This window comes from Trachemys scripta, chromosome 2, assembly GCF_013100865.1.
Source record: "Trachemys scripta elegans isolate TJP31775 chromosome 2, CAS_Tse_1.0, whole genome shotgun sequence".
In the NCBI taxonomy this organism is placed as follows: domain Eukaryota; kingdom Metazoa; phylum Chordata; order Testudines; family Emydidae; genus Trachemys; species Trachemys scripta.
The window spans coordinates 230,802,077-230,822,538 of record NC_048299.1 but is presented as its reverse complement, the minus strand read 5'-3'; positions in this window follow the sequence as shown (position 1 = coordinate 230,822,538).

Here is a 20,462-nt window from a genome sequence, read left to right as displayed (position 1 = left end):
GCCCTGCTGAAGAGGGCAGTCACATTGACTCTGTCCAGTGGGGGACACAGCCGTCAGGGAGAGGGCAGCCATATTGACTTTTGCCCTTAGGCCACAGTACCCTGAGACAAAGGGTGGTCACACAGACTTAGCTCTGGGAATACTCTCACCCCACCCCAAAAGAGGATGCAGTGTGCTTGCCCTGCAACAATGATTAAGATGGGTATTGGACTTATAACAATGTGTTTAGTGTTTAGACTTTCTGAAATTTTTGTGAGTTGCTAAATGCATTTATGTCACTTATCTTTATCACATGCTATAAGGTAATATTTAAGTTTGTTTTACAACTGTAAAAATGTTTGCTCTGAAACTGTGAACTTGGTCATGAGTGATCATCTCCTGCCCATCAAGAAGGCCTATCAAAACTAAATGGGTCATTGTGGGACATCACAATACAAAGATTTTGTTAATTGCCCCTAACATCCACGAAGATGCTATGTGCAAAAAAGCTTGTCCCATCAGCTTGATTTCTGGAAGGAGGAAATAAAAATAACTAACAAGAATATATTTTGTCTTTTTCTGTTTGGACTTTCACAAGGCCAGAGCTATGAAACAGAAGCAGAGATTCCCAGGGTCAACCTGAGTTTGCCCTAAAAGGCATTCAGAGCTGACAGATTACTACAGCTCTGTCACCATTTGAAACTATACACTATAACTCATTTGTGTATATATGTTTGCCTGCTTTAATCTTGTAATAATGCTCCCATTTATTTTCTTAGTTAATAAAGCCTTAGATAGTTTACTATATGATTGGCTACAAGCGTTGTCTTTGGTGTGAGTTCTAAGGTACAAATACACCTGGGGTAAGTGACTGGTCTCTTAAACTGGAAGCATCCTGAATATTTTGTGATCTTTGGTGTATAGCAACCAACTATTACTAAGTCCACTTGGGTTGAAAGTTAGACTGGAATGCCTAAGGGGACTGTCAGTGACTCCATGGCAAGACTGTTGTAGTGCTTTAGGAATTCACACTTGTTACTGTATTGGTGAAATCCAATTATAGAGCATAAAACCAGTTTGGGGCCTCTGACCTTCTTCATGAGTCTGCCCTGAGGTTGGCACTCATGGTCGTGAGCCACTCCATACGGTGTGACTGACAGTCCTTAACAGTGATTAATATTTGATTCATCTGGAGCCATATGTTGTCAATGATTTCACCATTTGTCCAGCTCCAATCAATTTCTGGCTTTGAAGAATCACTTGGATTATCAAATCCCAAAGAATTAGACTCAGTGAGCCTGATTCTGATTTATTCTAATGTTTCTTTATACTGCCAAAGCGGTGTTATGGAGGGCTATTCCACATGAACAGTTAGGTTGCAGCAAGCTCTGGGTAAATGTACCCTGAACTAGCCTGCCTTGGACTAACTGTCCATGTGAAACCTGCTGACATGCATTAACAGTTGATAAATGCACTTTGGTTAGTCCCATTTCAAAGAGGACTAGATCAAAGTACATTAACAAACTGTTAATGTGGGTCGGCAGGGTCCACGTGAACAAATAGTCCACCGCAGGCTAGTAGTGCACAATGTATTCACACCCCAGCTTGCAGCAAACTAAACTTAAGAGTAAATGAGAATCAGGACCAATAGGTTTAGGACTCTTCTGAGATGGATGAAGGTTGTGGTGTGGGAGTATCATTGCTACTGGATTAGCATACAGCAGTTTTTTCATACATTTGACAGAGTCATAAAACTAGCCTGGTGAATGAAGGCCCTGGTTCAATGTGACTACCTATAAGCATGTGAGTAGCCCCAAATGAGGAAGTGAAAAGATGAAAGATGTTAAATTTAAAATAATGGTAAAGCAACTGGAATGGAATATATCTATATATAATCTATGATATCTATATATCATACACTAGTATTTTTATTTAACAAACAATTTATCCTTGAAATTTAGATTCACAAACAGTTTTGGAAACAATGGTATCTTGCTAGCCAGCTCAGTTGCTCAGTTTTATTCAACACCTCTGTCTGGTTTTTGGGGGAATGGGAATGAAGAAGGAAAACATTAAAAAAAGGGTAATTAAGTAAATATTGCATCTTAACTACAGAGAATTTAAATGATTACTTATCTGCTCCACACAAACAATAATGATATTAACACCACGAGCAAAATTAGAAAGAGACTCCCAGATCACACATAAGGAAAGGAAAAGCACATTTGTAGACAAAATATGATCTGACTTGTAATTGAACTGTTGCAGTCCCTTTGTAGTTTTCACTCCGGACCTACCATACACACAGCTACTATCTGTAGGATACGTTATAACCTAAATACTTCATCAGTATTTGCATGTATTGGCTGTGAAGCATTTTGTGTGTGTGAAAAAGTCTATAAGCTGTCTTGTACAGTGCAGCAGTCACGTTTACCTTACAAGGAACGTGAGCAAGACATCGTCTGACTGTTTAGACTTAGGGGGACAATCAGACACAGGGAGGACTCAATACCATGAAATATTCAAAGTGTCTCAGATGGAATTTGTGTTTAGCAACACAAAACAATGTACAAAACATTACCAGCTGAAAGCTGCTGGGTTTTTTTCTGTGTTCTTTGAAATGTCCCTGCAGGGGAAAAAGTGAAGATTTCTAGTAGAATCTCAGAATGCCTATCTGTCTTCTATCTCTCCAGGGACTTGACTTTTCAACACTCTCTCCATTCTAGTTGTATTTTTTACTGCTATTTATTTCAGTTGTATTGGATACTAGATATTGGTCCAGGGAGAAAGACCTCATCATGCTTCCAGCAGCTTGATCAGCTGCAATGGCTCCCAATGCAGTTGGTGAGAATTATCCAAAATGCACATTTTTCCTTCGTATTGGGTCTTTTAGGCCTCACGCTTGATGTTAAAGTTTCTGAAGCTATCCCCTGCCCTTGTGTGTGTCACAGAGATTGGGTTGAGGGAACACAGCTGGCCCAGATGTGGCTGAGTTGGTCCTGATTAGGTGGTCTTTAGTTTATTGGCATAGAAGAAAACAGCATGACTTTGCTGGTTCTGGTTGGACTTGATCTTAGCTCCTCTAGGTGTCCCACGCAAGGATTTTATATCCTATACTTTAATCTTGAAGGGATTATTAATTAATTAATTATTGGTGTACTGGCAATCTAAAAATGCCAAGGATTTTTTCTTTGAGGTAGGTTAGCTTTTCTCTTCATTGCTCTTTCTGAATCCTAGGCTTCCAATAGGCTCCAGCATTAGTTAGTGCAAAGGGAATTACATAGACAAATCTCCTATGTATTATGATGGGAACATAGCATTTAATGAGGACTGTGAAACCAAAAATGGTTATTTTTCTGTAATTAAATGAAAACTTTCAGATGGGAAGAAGGTTTCTTGTTTGTTGTTTGTTTGTTTTTGTAATAGAAAACCAACTTTTGAAAAATCTTCAAATCCATTGAGTTACTGCTCATGTTTGAAACAATTTGGTCACCACAGTCAAAACAACCTGTAGTTGAAATGACTGATCTGCAAAAAACCAACTCTTGAATTCTGGACTCTGCAGGGGCCTGAAGCCTACTTCAAACAATCCTGAACTGAAATGAATACATACGTAAAAATATGAAAAATTAATTCTGAAATGGGGGGCAGGTTGTTTTAAAAAAGATGCTTTTAAAAAATACAAACTAAAAAGAAGAATGTATCTGGTGCCTTGCATTACAAACAGCAGTTGTCAGGTATAAACTTCTTCTAGGCCTTCAGCCACAGAACACATGCAAGATGTTGCCAAAGCTCTCTGTGTATTGTTGTCACCCATGGAAAAAATAAAACCATGCTGTACAAAATAAGTCTAAAATAGTGCAATGGAGATTAATGTGAGCTCTTTGTATCAAGCTCCTAATGCACTTCATATCTGTCTTTGTCATAACTCTTTATCTGCTGAAGTGTATTAGGTTTATACATCAAATATCACAACTTCTGTTTCTATTTCTGGTTTTAAATGGCTGTGGTTTTGTATGTGTATATGTGTATGTATTTGTATACTTATTTATTTATATGTATTTTCACAAGATACTGACCCAAATTATGCTAAACTCGCTAACTTATCAACTGCAGTGAAGATTGGCATTCAGGCACTATGTGGCTTTCATCCTGGCAATGATCTTTCAGGCATGACTTTTGCACTTTGACAAATTCATGAGAAATGTCGTAAGCAGATATAAGACCAATATGTAGATTTTGTTGATCTTACTATGTGTTGTATCCACCAAGCAAAGTATTAACAACGTCAACAGAACTTTATTTACAGTGGAAGTCTCTTCTCCAAGCTGTAGCTGCACACTCTGTAACTCTCCCAGCTTCCTCAACTCCTCCCCCCTCCTTTCTGTTTCCTGTCCTTTCAGACTCCCAACAGCCAGTGCTCCCAGTTCTAATAATCACATGCAGCATCTAAACACCACATTCCCTCCTCTCTTAAGAAACTTTCCAAATTAAAATAAACATTGTTGTTCTAAACACTATACTCTTGGCAGGAATATTACACTGAAAACACTGTACATAACATAGTCTTTAGTCCAGGCAGGTGGTCATCTGAGTCTGACAGGCCATCTCTCAAGCCCCGGTTCCAGTGCAATGTCTTGTTGTGTTGGTTCTACAGTGAAGTCTTCCAATGCAGACTGGGTGTTGGCATAATCTCCTCTTGGTGCATAGGCAGATGCACGATAAGAAGCATTCCATACCCGCCCATCAGAAAGTTGATGGGTGACACTTGCATCTGAAGAAGTGAGGTTCTTACCCATGAAAGCTTATGCTCCCAATACTTCTGTTAGTCTTAAAGGTGCCACAGGACCCTCTGTTGCTTTTTACAGATTCAGACTAACATGGCTACCCCTCTGATACTTGATAGGTGTAAGGTCCCTTCTTCTCTATGATTTTAAGAGAAGCTGTGAATTTATGGTCCCCTTTGTGTAAGATTCCAGGTTTTCGTATTCTAACAAAGGAACCACACTCAAACTTTGGTTCCTTAGCACCCCGGCGTTTGTCTGTGAAAGCCTTAGACTTTGCTTGGTTCTGTTCAACTGTCTTTCTCACATCATCCTTGTGTGGGGCATCAGGTCGTGCCTTTAACAATCCAGCAATGTTCAGTTTAGTAGTCATCTGTTTCCCATGAAGTAACTCTACGGGTGATCTTTGCATTGTGACATGTCGTGTAGCCCGGTATGCTTGCAAGAAATCAGTAGTGAAGGGTATCCACAATCGCCCTTCTAGTTTAGTTGTTTGCAAACTCTCTTTCAAACTTCCATTAAACCGTTCGATTTCTCCATTGGCTTGAGGGTAATATAGGGAGGACCTCCTGTGTAAAATGTTCCTAGAAAAGTTTCAAACTCCAGGGAAGTAAATTGACTACCATTATCTTAAACCAGTTCTTTGGGGTTACCTTCCCGGCTAAAAACTGAAGAGAGGAACTTAATTACTGTAGCAGAAGAAATTTGCAATGTAAATGCCACCTCAGGCCATTTGCTGAAATGGTCTATTAAAGTGATAGCATAACGACAGTCAAGTGGAGCAGTATCAAAGGGCCCTACAATGTCAATCGCCACTTTTTCCCATGCAGATTCAGGAAGAGGAACAGGCTGTAATGGAAGGGTACATGTCACTGCTATCTTATCATGCATTTGGCAAGTGACACAGGATTTTGAGTGCTTCAGTTTGAGAGTCCATCCCTGGCCACCACCAATACAGATCCCATAGTCATTGTTTGGTTCTGACAATTCCTTGATGAGTATCGTGTGCCAGGTGTATGAGTTTTGACTGTAATTCTTCTGACACAAGTAGCCGGTGTGTACCTCGTAGCACACAGCCATCGAACAAAGAAAGTTCATCCCGCACTCTAAAATAAGGCAGCAAAACTGGGTCAAGGTTTTTAGGGTTACTGGGCTTTGTCAGAAATTCTCATAATTTTTGTTGAATTGGACATGCTGAACAAGCAGTTTGAAATTGTTCTCTTGTAACAGCAGTAAGAGTGCTTGTAATAAGCGCAACTACTACATCCTCATCCTCCGGTGGACCATCTGGTGAAGGCAAAGGCAGGCGAGAAAGGCAATCAGCTACCACATTTTTGTTTCCAGGCTTATATTCCAGTTCATAATTGAAAGAAAGTAGTCTTGCAGACCATCTAGCAATACGATATCCTGCTCTTCCCAGTCCTTTTGTGATGAGCAACGTTGTCAAAGGGCTTTGGTCTGTGCACAACTTGAACATGTGGCCCCACAGGTAAGTTCTCCATTTTTCTGTAGCCCAGACACAAGCAAGTGCTTCTTTTTCAACTGTAGAATATTTTCTCTCAGCATTACTTAGTGTCCTTGAAGCAAATGCAACAGTCCTCTCTGGGTTGTCCTCATGAAGTTGTATGAGGACAGCCCCAAGTCCATAATCAGAAGCATCAGTAGTTACAATTGTGGGCAGTGCGGGACTGAATAATGCAAGTACTGGACTATGTACAATCAAGTCTTTCACCCTTTCAAAACTAACTTGTGAATCCGTTGTCCACACTAAGGTTGAACTTTTCTGTAGTAATTCTCCTAACAGTTCAGTGACAGAAGCATAATTGGGAATTAATTTTGCATACCAGGAGGTAAGACCCAAGAAGGAATGTAAGGTTTGCAAATCTGTTGGAGGAGGAGCATTTGAAATTGCCAGGATATGATCTGGATCAGGTTTTAGTCCAGCCTGTGAAATTGTATGCCCCAGAAAGGAGAGTTCAGTTTGTCTAAATTTGCATTTGGACCTATTGAGCTTGAGGCTTGCTTTGCTGATGCAGTTTAGTACAGACTGCAGGTTATTGTCATGCTCCTCAGTAGTATTTCCAAACACAATAATATCATCCAAATAGCACTGAACTCCATGATGATTCTTCAGAATTAATGATATCATTTTTGAAAGGCACTTGGGACTGATGCGAGACCGTATGGAACACGTTTAAAATGAAATAGTCCCTCATGTGTAATAAATGCTGTGAGATCTCTGCTATCTTCATGCAACATAACCTGGTGGTATGCGCTCTGCAAATCAAGAGTAGAAAACATCTTTGCTCCATGGAGTTCTGCAAATACTTCCTCTATGTGAGGAAGAGGATGGCTGTCAATCACAATAGCTTTATTTGGCTCCCTTAAGTCCACACAAAGGCGAATGTCTCCACCCTTCTTCTGCGTCACTACTATAGGTGAAACCCATGCTGAGGAGTTAATCTCTTCAATAATGTCCTTTTGAACACGTTTTCTAAGTTCCTCTGAAACAGTTTCCCTGACTGAAAATGGTAAGCGCTGTAATTTCTGTTGTACGGGCAACACATTATTCCGCATTTTAACTTTATACAGAAACCCATAAGCACAGCCGAGTTTCTCCTCAACCTGGAGTTGGGTCCCAGCTGAAACTGGTGTGTGTACCGCAAGAGTGCTTTGCTGAGGAAGATCAATTCGTCCATTAACTACCCTGAGATTTAAAGCAGCTAATAAATTTCTGCCAAGGATAGGAGTGCCTTTGTGAACAATGTAGAATTCCGCAGTTACACAGCAATCACCAAAAGTAACTATTGCTGGCAAGCAGCCATGTACTGGAATATGGTTTTTCAAATAGCATACCAAGGGAAGTTTGGGTTCAGTAAGAGGCACATCTTTAAAGTAATGCAAATAGATGGAATCAGGTAGTATAGATACGGCTGAGCCAGTGTCCAACATTAGCTGAATAGAGTGTGATTTACCTGAGGGTATGGCAGAAACATTTACAGTGCACTTTATCTGTTCAGGAATATGTGCAGTAGTGATTTTGTCTACACTCAGCACAGTAACATCTGGTATTGTAACTGCATGCACCTGTTGATTGAACTAGCTACTGCGACATACTTTAGCAAAATGCCCAATCTTTTTGCAATGATTGCACTGAGCTACTTTTGCTGGACATCCTGTGTAGCTTGCAAGATGTTGTGGGGATCCACAGCGAAAGCATACTTTTACTGTATTTTGCATTTGTTGATTCAGTGGCTTTTCATTAGTTTTCCTTTTGCAATTGTTTGTCTGCGGTGATAGTGAACTTTTCTGCAAAGGAGTCACAGCCTGGACTGGGCCTCCTGTATCCTGGCTCATTATTTTGGCTTCAGCTGTAGCTGACTCAATCTGAGTAGCAATGGTTATTGCTTTTTCTAGTGTAAGTTGTGGTTCTAGAAGTAAGCGTTCTCTTACATGAAGCATTGTTGTTTTCTCAATGAGCTGGTCTCTAATCATCTCATCTGCCATATTCCCAAAGTCACAAGTTACAATCAGACTCCTCAGGGAAGCCATATACTGCATTATAGTCTCCCCTGGTTTCTGCTCACGCTGGCGAAATCTGTAGCGATTAGCTACTACATTCACTTTTGGCACAAAAAAGTTCTTTAATGCAGTGAGTGCAGTCTCATATTTATCATCTGCAAGGGGAAAAGTGTAAAATATATGCTGCCCTTCTGCTCCAAGGCAGTGGATTAGCAGAGCACTCTTTCTTACTTCAGAAATCTCTGTAGCACTGATTGCAAGCAGATAAGTCTCAAACATACGGATCCAGGCAGTAAAAGCAATTGGAGGCTCACCTGGGCTTTGCAGAAAGGGTGTAGGTGGGTTCAGAGGCAGAAGATCCATCTTCGTCGCCAAAATGTTGTATCCACCAAGCAAAGTATTAACAACTTCAACAGAACTTTATTTACAGTGGAAGTCTCTTCTCCAAGCTGTAGCTGCACACTCTGTAACTCTTCCAGCCTCCTCAACTCTTCCCCACTCCTTCCTGTTTCCTGTCCTTTCAGACTCCCAACAGCCAGTGCTCCCAGTTCTAATAATCACATGCAGCATCTAAACACTACACTATGGCCTTTGACTCTATAAATCAAGATGGTCTGTGGACAGTCCTCCACAAGTTCGGCTGCCTCAATAAGTTTGTCAACATTATTAAATCTTTTCATGTAGGAATACAGGTTCGTGTCATTGACCAAGGCTGTTTCTCAGCTCCCTTTGTTGTCACCCATGGAATAAAACAAGGCTGTGTTCTCTCTCTGACATTATTTAGCATCATGTTTACAGCTGTGCTAATAGATGCATTCAGCGATATTGATTGTGGCATTTACATGCTGTAGCATATGGATGGAGGTGTCTTGTATCTACATTGCCTGTGTGCAGAGACAAAAGATATGAAGACAATTATTTGCAAATTACTGTTTGCTGATGATTGTGCTTTATTGGCCCACTCTCAGGGACATTCAGTTGCTCACTAACTGCTTTGCACATGCAGCAGAACGTTTTAGCTTTATGATCAGCCTAAAGAAGACAGAGATCGTGGTCCAACCTCAACCATTGTGTCCATCAACAGTGTACCACTCAAGGTCATTGACAAATTTTGGTACCTAGGTAGTGTCATTTTATGAGATGCATTGATTGATGATGACATTATGAAATGCATTGGTGCAGCCAATGATGCCTCTGGAAAACTTCAGTGTAGTCTCTGGAATGAACACAGTGTCAGACTGCAAACAAGAATTGATGTTTACTGCACCCTCATCATCACCACAGTCCTCTGCATCTACAGTATGCATCTACAGCATCTACTTATCAATGCCACATAAAACGCTTGGACCAGTTCCACCTATGATGTCTACGATGGGTTTTGTTCCTAACACCAAGGTCCCTGAGTGCTGTAACATCACAGGCATTGAAGCCTTTATAGTGAGAGCACAGCTGAGATTCTGCAGCCATGTGGCCCGTATGTCTGACAGTAAAATCCTTAAGGCCGTCTTTTACACAGAAATGCAGACTGGAACTCATTTTAGGGGCAGACCAAGAAAACATTACAAAGACACACCAAGGCCAACCTCCAGTCTTACAATGTTGACCTCAGCACCTGGAGCTCTTAGCCCATGACAAGATCTGATGGCGGCAGCTCTGCCACCTCGGACTGAAAGATTTTCAGAGTTTGTGGATTGCTGCAATCAAAGAGAGACGTGTGAGGAGTAAAAGTAAAAGCAGCGCACATCCATCTACAATTGTTTTTACGTCTGGCACTTGTGGATGGGTCTGCAGGGCTGAAATTGGTCTTTGGTCTCATTTCAGGACCTGCAATAAGTGACTGTAGCTCATCCGTCGAACTCGACGGGAGACTCCATCATTTTCACAAGTTATTAATGACCGTATAGCTCACAATTGGCATAACCTATAGTGATCATGAAAGGTCATTAATTAGAAACAGAACTAGGTAATATTTTCAGACAGCCCATTAAATGTTTCTCCAAATCCATTGTACATTACTCACATAAGTAGACCCAGTGACTACAGTGAGACTACTCGCAAGAGAGAGGCAAACAGGATTTGACCATGGTGTTTAGATGGATGCACCTCTCTCTGTCTTCCAGAAATATTGATTTCAGTTGTCTTGTTTGGTTTTGGAATTTGGCTGTCAGCTCAGTTCCACTTGCCATCAGGACAGTTATACACCTTTAAAGTAAAAAAATCAACCCTTACTGGAGCACTAGTTGGCTCTGATTTAGCCCTCTTGTGGAATTTTATGTGCCCCAACTGTAACAGAAGCACCTCTCAATGCAATAGTTTTAGTAGGATGCAGAGAATAAAATATACTACTATTCATAATGGGCCATATGGGGTCTTTAAAGCACAGTCAGAGGAAAGTACAGCTATCTGCACACTGCCACTCTGCACTAGGTGTCCTGGATTGCGGGAAAAGCACAGCTGAAGCCACCCATTTGCATTGGGTACATCCACTGGCCTGCACATTGGGCAGGGGGTGGGGAGCCCAAGGCACCCTGCTCACCCATTTTGGAGAGGCTAACCTGGAGCAACCCTTTCTTGGGGGGAGAGGAAAGACTGCATTTGTGCCTAACCCCTATGTGGAGCCATAAGGGAGGGGGAAGGCTCGTTATCCCTCTTTCCTCTTCCTTTTGGATGGTTACTGCTACTGCTACAGCAGGTGCTTCTCTTGCTTTGATCCCATGAAGTTGTGGTGTGTGGCCAGCAGGGGGCCAGAGAGCTGAGCCTAGCAGGAACAACAGCTGTTGAGGGAGTTGCAAGCCAGCTCAGCAGGATTCCAGGACTCTCTCCAGCTCTGGGCAAGGAAGCTGCTGCAGGCCTGCAGCAAGACCTGTCCTTCCTGCATCATCTGCTCAGGCAGCGCAGAAGGGGCAGGTCAGTGGGGAGCAGGGGAAGGGGGCTTATTAGTCTGCTGTCCTTTGTGTGGAAAAGGTGAGTTTGGGGTTCTGTGGTTAAAGTGCACATTGCTTGTATAGGCTAACAACACTTGAATGCCTACTGTAAAGATTGCTTATCAGAGGCTGATTGTTAGTGCAGCAAACATTCGTTTTCATAAGTCTTAAAATATTTTAAAATTAAGGAAACTGCATCTTCTATTTCAAATTTCTTTGCCCTTTCCACCCTTCAGGTTAGTTTCTCTTTGTCCTCCATCATTTTTTCCCCATGTGTTTGCATGACTGGTAATAAGACCTATCAAGTTATGCATGTGCTTAGCTCCAGGAAAAATTGACATGTCTGGAGTTGCTATGGGTATGGGAACACAATTTTTCTTTGGGGAGATAAGGTTAGTTGTCTTGGAGCAAGCTTTTTTTTTCTAAAAAAAAAAAACCTCCAACAAACCTCACCTCTGGGGCAATTTAGTTCCTTGATTTAATCTATGTATTTCTAATTCATCTAGCACTGTGGGACCTGGGTGCAGTGTACAAAGTAATGAAAACATACATGATCCACAAAAGACATCTAGGCTCTGCTCCTGCAAGCAGCTCAATGCAGGGAAGCCCTCCATTGCAGTCAACAGGGTATGTGTGAGCATAAGGAGCCACCTGCATGAATGCAGTTACAGGAATGTATGTATGGTATATGCCTTGGAGGCTTTGTCTGGTGCCTTCTTATTAATTAAAAAACAAACATCAGAATACTTTTTAAAGATTCTTTGCTGATTTGACCTTTGAATCATCATAAATACTGTAGCTTCGCCACCTACCTTGTGTGCTAAAAATGCAAGTAAATATCTGTCTGAAACCATAAAGAGTAATTTACAATAAAGATGAATTTTGGAAATGGGGTATATATTTTTAAATCCTTGTACTTGGGGCTACTCCAGGGAAATAGCCATCAGTGTCCCTGTCAAGTACATATATACACACAAAGACCTGTGGAGTTTCTCTGAGTTCAGACAGGCTAGCTCACAAATCTGTGCAAAGCTCTGGTGAATAATTTATACCAGGCTTAGGGTGACAAGTTAAACACGCCCATTTTGTCTAAAATGCTATGAAGGCATCAAGATGGAGCCAAGTTGCAGGGTGAGTGGAGCTCTGCTGATAGGAATGTGAGCATAGCGAGAAGAGGGGATGCTGCTGTAAAGAAAATGAAATGTAATGAGATACTCTTTCATGCATAATTCATGGATGAAAACATGACTGCATAAAAAGCCACAGATTTTAACAAGGCAAGGCTGCAATCATACACATTATCTTCCCAGAGGAACTTTATATAATATTGGTCAAAAAGAGATGATTCTGAATACCAGTACAAAATAAAGCTGACGTGTTTTCAAATGCAGTAGAATTTACATTAATATATAATGGGCTTAAAGAAAAGAATTTATATTTACACCTTCAAATGCTGCTTAGCAAAAATGTACTTTAAAACATTTGCTTGCATCTCTTAACATAAAAAAATAGAAGAGGAAAATACTTCATATTGATAAAATAAAATCTGTATTTTGTTGAGGGTGCTGTTAGGTTAAACTGTGCTTTGCAATCTTTTACAGGCATTTTCAGAAGCAAAACTTTTGATAGAATGGCTGGGGACAGCCTTTTAAAAAAAGATAAAATGTTAGCTATTGTCACCATAAAATTTAATTTAGTTGCATTTGGAAAAGTAAATACTGTAATTCAACAGTCAAGCAGTTTAGTGGCTAGAACATGACGGTTTGAAATAGTGTTTAACGCTTGGGGTATTTAGTTGAAGGGATTAAAAATGGAATGTTGATTAAAGCTTGGGACAACTTAAATATATCACCACAAAATCCTAATGATAGTCTTAGCTAGAAGGAACAGGGATGGCTCATTTGACTGTTCACATAGTAGGGACATATAGTATATAGAAAAGGCAACAGAACAGGTCATAGAGAGCCTCAAAAACACACAAGCTGAAGGAACCTATTAAGTTATTTGTTTAGTTTATACTGCACAATCTCAATATTTGTAAGGAAAGCAAAATAGCCATATTGCATCCAGTTACAGGGTTATAGCCCTGACAGTTGGCTGAAAAATGCATTAAGGGTTCAAAATGATTGATGTTTCAAAGTGTTCACCTTCCATGGAATTTTTTCTAAGCTGTATAGTATAAGAGGCAGAGAAACACTAGAGAGAGCAGCAGGTTGAGTTGGTATAGTTGCTAAACATTCTGATCCATTTAAATCAAATGATGTTATTAACCCCTATTCACAGGAACTCCAAATTCCTTCAAGTTTTGACAGCATAGAACATAAATATGAGTCTCTTTGAGATAGACAATAATTTAATAGCTGATTATACAATTGTATAATTTCATAGTTTTTGTGGCAATTCAGGCAAAGGAACATATATCCTGTCTTTGCTCTGTAACACTAGAAGGTGTAAGAGTGTTTTCGTCTCTGATCTCTAACTGCGCCCTTTCACAAAAGGCTTTCCTTCTTAAGTTGTCTATTGTCTGCATTTTTAATTTTTCTTAATGTCGCCTCAATGTAAAACACTGCTTCTCTGCAGCCTTTGCAGGCATTGCTTAGCCTTTGAAGAGCAAGACAATGATTTGTTTCACCGTTTGCCTCAGTGAAATTTGATTATCTCTTGTTTTAATCCAGGGCTGGCTTGTCGCACTTGCTCATCCCCCATGTAGAAGACTTTTAGAACCTAAGCTCATCCTAGGCTTTGAATAGCTAATTTTTTGTAATGGTTTCCCTGGTTTTCATAATGCCAAGTTTTTACGGGCAGGGAGGAAGAAGGAGACAATATGAGAATCCTTCCAATTGAGATGGTCTCCCAGCTCAATCTGTAGCACGTGAAAGGCAATTATTTTCATCTGCTCCCCTGTACCTTTTAGATGATGTGATATCATTCATATTCTCCCACTGGTTAAGTATTCTGCTGATTATTTAGCCTCAGTGAAAGATCCATTTCCAAGCATGGAAAGGATTTGTTTGCTTATACACCTGTGCTCCAAGGGAAGTTCTCCTGTCATCCAAGCCAGCTGAATGACTTGCTGAATTCTTTAACATACATAAAAATGCAAAGTGTCTGAAAGGGGAATCAAATGATAACATTATTAAAATCCCCTGTAGGGGTCATGTGATGTAAGCTGCTGCAGTTAGGAGGAGGTGGCTGAGCTAAACTCACACAGTCAGGGTTTGTTTTCTGTTTATTTTTTTCTTAGCATTGAAAACACTCCCTTGATCTTTGCATGATAGGTTTCTATGATGTATTTTAATTGAGTTGGCTAGGTGGCTAGTATATCAGTGCACTATGCTTTCATCCATCAAGACTTGAGTCCATGTCTTGGGTTATAAGTTAAAATTAGTTTTTTGATCTTGAGGCACATTCCTTCATATCACTAAAGCCATCCCCTAAATTATTATGATTGGCAGCCTTTTTGGAAATAAGACCCTTGACTAGAACAGTGTGACTAATGCTAGTATGGTGTGAGACACTAGTAGAGAGGTATGAGAAAGTTAACATAACACTTGTCTGAAAGCACATGTCTTTTGCCACTGTTGTTGCTTCGTTATTACCTCGATGAAGGAAATTTGTTCTAACATTATATCTTTAAAGAAAAAAGTGGATTGGGTTGACTCAGGGATGTTGTACTATCAAAGAAGGAAATGTAAGAAGTCTCGTAAATTGAGAAGCAACGTGGTGGGCCTTGGAGGCAGAAGGTTGGAGGCAGACTAAAGAGAACTGAGATTCTTGCAATCCAAATTGTGATGAAGGTTAGTAATCTATACTGTTTCACTTTTTAAAAGTGAAAAGGAGGAAGTACATGCAGCAATGCCTTAATCTACTAAGCAAATTTCTGCCTCTAGCAGTAAAACAACAGAAATGAAGGAAAAGGTTCAATGCATTTTCCTGTCAAGTTGCACTAATGAAATTAAGCAATACAGATACACCAGGCCATGAACCAGGGTATATTTAATCATGCTTAATGTGTTATATGTACAAGATCATAGGTGAAGTGCCATCAGTGTTAAGGATGAAGTACAAATAGGTACATACACATATATATATATATACACCAAATTGCATGCCCTATGTATTACTAAGAAGTCAGATATTCATAGTAATCTACTCTCCTTGGCCTCCTACAAACTTTTCAGAGGTTCCCAGCTTCTTTTCCCTTCCTTGTTACTACTCATAGTCTTGCAGCAATCTTCCACCCCCAGTATCCTTCCTTTAGACATTCAGGACCTACTGTATTGCCACACATGGTTTCTGAAGTCTCTTTTACTTTTAATAATTCCATGTGAAGGAAAAGGAATATTCTGTCTGGAAGTGTGTGTGCAGCTTGATAGTGAGTGGCCCGGGTACCACCCTATCAATTTGTCAGCTTCTAGACCAGGGGGTTGGCAACTTCTGGCACGTGGCTTGCCAGGCCAGGCCAGTTTGTTTACCTGCCGCTTCGGCAGGTTCGGCCGATCGCGGCTCCCACTGGCCGTGATTCGCTGCTCCAGGCCAATGGGGGTGGCAGGAAGCCGCGGCCAGCACATCCCTCGGCCCGCGCCGCTTCCCGCAGCCCCCATTGGCCTGGAGCAGCAAACTGCGGCCAGTGGGAGCTGCGATCGGCCGAACCTGCCAACGCGGCAGGTAAACAAACTGGCCCGGCCCGCCAGGGTGCTTACCCTGGCTAGCCGCGTGCCAGAGGTGCCAACCCCTGGTCTAGATGGTAATAGGGTGATAAATAATAGCCAACATAGATTTATCAAGAACAAATCATGCCAAACTAACATGACTTCCTTCTTTGACAGAGTTATTGGCACAGTGGATGGGGAGAAGAAGTATCTTGATTTTTAGTAAGGCTTTTGACACAGTCCCACATGACATTCTCACAAGCAAATTAGGGAAATGTGGTCTAGATAAAATTACTATAAGGTGAGTGCATAACTGGCTGAAAAAAAATTACCAAAGCGTAATTATCAAAGGTTATCTGTCAAACTGGGAGGATGTAGCTAGTGGGATCCCACAGTGGTCTGTCCTGGGTCCAGAACTATTCAATATTTCTATTAATGGCTTGGATAATGGAGTGAAGACTATGCTTATAAAATTTGCAGATGACAGATTGGGAGGGGTTGCAAGCACTTTGGAAAATAGGATTAGAATTCAAAACAACTTCGATAAATTGGAGAATTTCAAGACGATGAAATAAGTAAAGTTAAGTGCAAAGTACTACACATAGCAAGGAAAAATCAAATGTACAACTACAAAATGAGGAATAACTGGCTAGGCAATAGAACTATAGAAAAAAATCTGGGGGTTGTAGTGGATCACAAAGTGAACATAAACCAACAGTGTGATACAGTGGCGAAACAAGACTGATATAATTCTGGGCTGTACTAACAGAAGTGCTGTATGTAAGACATAGGAGATAATTGTTCCACTTAACTTGGCACTGGTGAGGCCTCTGCTGTGTCCAGTTTTTGTGTGCCATGCTTTAAGATAGATGTGAGCAAACTGGAGGCAGTTCAGAGGAGAGGAACAAAAATGAAAGGTTAGAAAACCTGACCTATGAGGAAATCCTGGTCATGTTAAGCTTGAGAAAAGAAGACTAAGATGGAAACCTGTTAACAGTCTTCAAATATGTTAAGGGCTGTTATAAAGAGGATGATGATCTATGGTTCTCCATATCCACTGAAGATACTACAAGAAGTAGTCAGCTTAATCTGCCACAAGGGAGATTTAGGTTAGTTATTAGGGAAAATGTTCTAACGATAAGGATTGTTAAATTCTAGAATAGATAATCAAGGGAGGTTGGGAGTCCCCATCACTGGAGGTTTTCAAGAACAGGCTGGACAAACACCTGTCAGGGATGATCTAGGTATTCTTGGTCCTGCCTCAGTCTGGATGAAGTAGATAACCTCTCAAGGTCCCTTCCAGCCCTACATATATATATGATTCTATTCTAATCGTGTACACTCTGAGGCTTCTCTTCTGAGAAGTGTCTTAGAGTACATTGAGTACCACATGTGCAACAGCTGAACTGTTTGAAATCAGGGTGTACTGTAGGCACAGCATTAGAGATAAGAACTATACCTACTCACTTGAGATCATCAATATTCTTTGCCCTATTGGGGAAAGCTTTTTTGTCATCAACACTATTTATTGTAGAGGACTGATTTAAGTTACTAGAGTTATGTTTGCAGTTCATCTAACTATTTTCATTATTTGTTTGGTGACCAGGATCACTTTGTTTTGGGTGCTGTACGAACACAGAAAAAAACAACATAAACAACATATTTATGGATCTAAAAGCAGATGATGCCTGGGATTATTTTAAATTAAAGTTGCAGGAGCTGTCGGAGGCCTGTATCCTGAGAAAGGGAAAACGGTTAGTAGGCAAGAGATTTAGACCGAGCTGGATGAGCGAGCGTCTCAAAGGGGCGATTAAGAAAAAACAGAAAGCGTACAAAGAGTGGAAGAGGGGAGAGATCAGTAAGGAAACTTACCTTATTGAGGTCAGAGCATGTAGAGATGGAGTGAGAAAGGCCAAAAGCTGTGTAGAGTTGGACCTTGCGAGGGGAATTAAAACCACTAGTAAGAGGTTTTATAGCCATATAAATAGGAAGAAAACAAAGAAAGAAGAAGTGGGACCGCTGAAGACTGTAGCTGGAATGGAGATTAAGGATAATCTAGGCATGGCACAATATCTAAACGAATATTTTGCATCGGTCTTCAATGAGGCAAATGAAGGGTTTAGGAATAGTGGCAGCGTGACAGAGGGGGATACAGGAGGGGAGATTACCATATCCGAGGTAGAAGCCAAACTTGAACACCTTAACGGGACTAAGTCGGGCGGACCAGATGATCTTCATCCAAGAATATTGAAGGAACTGGCGCGAGAAATAGCAGGCCCCTTAGCGATAATTTTTAATGAATCTTTAAACTCGGGGGTGGTACCGTTGGACTGGAGAATAGCTAATGTGGTTCCTATTTTCAAGAAAGGGAAAAAAAGCGACCCGGATAACTACAGGCCTGTCAGTTTAACATCTGTAGTATGCAAGGTCCTGGAGAACATTTTGAAGGAGAAAGTAGTTAAGGACCTTGAGGTCAATGGCAATTGCGACAAATTACAATATGGTTTTACCAAAGGCAGATCGTGCCAAACCAATCTGATCTCCTTCTTTGAGAAAGTAACAGACTTATTAGATAAGGGAAATGCGGTGGACCTAATATACCTCGATTTCAGTAAAGCATTTGATAGGTACCGCATGAGGAATTATTGGTTAAATTGGAAAAGATGGGGATCGATATGAAAGTCCAGAGGTGGATAAGGAACTGGTTAATGGGGAGACTGCAGCGGGTCATACTGAAAGGTGAACTGTCAGGTTGGAGGGAGGTCACCAGTGGAGTTCCTCAAGGTTCGGTTTTGGGTTCCATTTTATTTAATCTATTTATTACTGACCTCGGAACCAAATGTAGGAGTGGGCTGATAAAGTTTGCGGATGACACAAAGTTGGGAGGTATTGCCAATACGGAGGAGGATCGGGATATTCTGCAGGGAGACTTGAATGACCTTGTAAATTGGAGTAACAGAAATAGGATGAAATTTAATAGTGAAAAGTGTAAGGTGATGCATTTAGGGATGACTAACAAGAATTTTAGTTACAAACTGGGGACGCATCAGTTGGAAGTAACAGAGGAGGAGAAAGACCTTGGAGTCCTGATAGACAGCAGGATGACTATGAGTCGGCAATGTGACGTAGCAGTGAAAAAAGCCAATGCAGTCTTGGGATGCATTAGGCGAGGTATATCTAGTAGGGATAAGGAGGTGCTGCTTCCGTTGTACAAGGCACTGGTGAGACCTCATTTGGAGTACTGTGTGCAGTTCTGGTCTCCCATGTTTAAAAAGGATGAACTCAAACTGGAACGGGTACAGAGAAGGCCACTAGGATGATCAGAGGAATGGAAAACCTGTTGTATGAAAGGAGACTTGAGGAGCTTGGTTTGTTTAGCCTAACCAAAAGAAGGCTGAGGGGGGATATGATTGCTCTCTTTAAATATATCAGAGGGATAAATACCAGGGAGGGAGAGGAATTATTTCAGCTCAGTACTAATGTGGACACTAGAACGAATGGATATAAACTGGCCGTGGACAAGTTTAGGCTTGAAATTAGACGAAGGTTTCCAACCATCAGAGGGGTGAAATATTGGAACAGCCTTCTGAGGGAAACAGTGGGGGCGAAGGACCTGTCTGGCTTTAAGATTAAGCTAGATAAGTTTATGGAGGGAATGGTTTAATGGGATAACATGATTTTAGTCAAATCAACAGCGTGCCATCGCTGGTAAATAGTATCAATGGCTGGAGAATCTTGCCGACATGCTCGGGGTTCTACTGATCGCCATATTTGGGGTCGGGAAGGAATTTTCCTCCAGGGTAGATTGGCAGAGGCCCTGGAGGTTTTTCGCCTTCCTCCGCAGCATGGGGCGGGGGTTGCTAGCTGTAGGATTCTCTGCGACTTGAAGTCTTTAAATCACAGAATTTGGGGACTTCAACAACAGAGTCAAGGGAAAGGGGTTGGGTCAGCTTTTGTGGCCTGCATCATGCGGGAGGTCAGACTAGATGATCATAATGGTCCCTTCTGACCTTAAAGTCTATGAGTCTATGAACAGTCCCTGCCCCAAAGAACTTACAATCTAAGTATAAGACAAGGGACATCAGTTGGTTACAGACAGACAGCCTGGGAAACTCAAAGAAACAATGAAACAGGTGGCTTGTCAGATTTCTGAGTCTCCTTTGACCCACATAATCTAAACTATTAGTTGTAATCACATTAAACCTAAAGCAAACAGTTGACCAGGGTTGTGATCTTTTGTGAATCAGCTCTTCTGAAAATGGGCCTAAAAACAAAGCCAAAACATTCCCTAATAAATAATATTTATATTCCAATTATAAGGATACGTCAACAAATGAATTTTCACAAAACTCTGTGCAGTAGGCAAGTCAAGATTAATTTCCTCATTTGACAGAGCTTGAAGCCGAGAGATGCAATACCTTGCTGAAGTCCACAGAAGTATTCAGCTTCAGAACCAGGATTAGAATTGAAGAGTTCCTGTTTCCCAGCTTTGTGCTCAGACCCCAGATCTGTCTAAGTTACTAGAATATTTAAACTGCTCCAAGTGCAGGAGTCATTGGGATGGATGAAGTGAACTATGTTATGATTGAAATCTCTGAAAT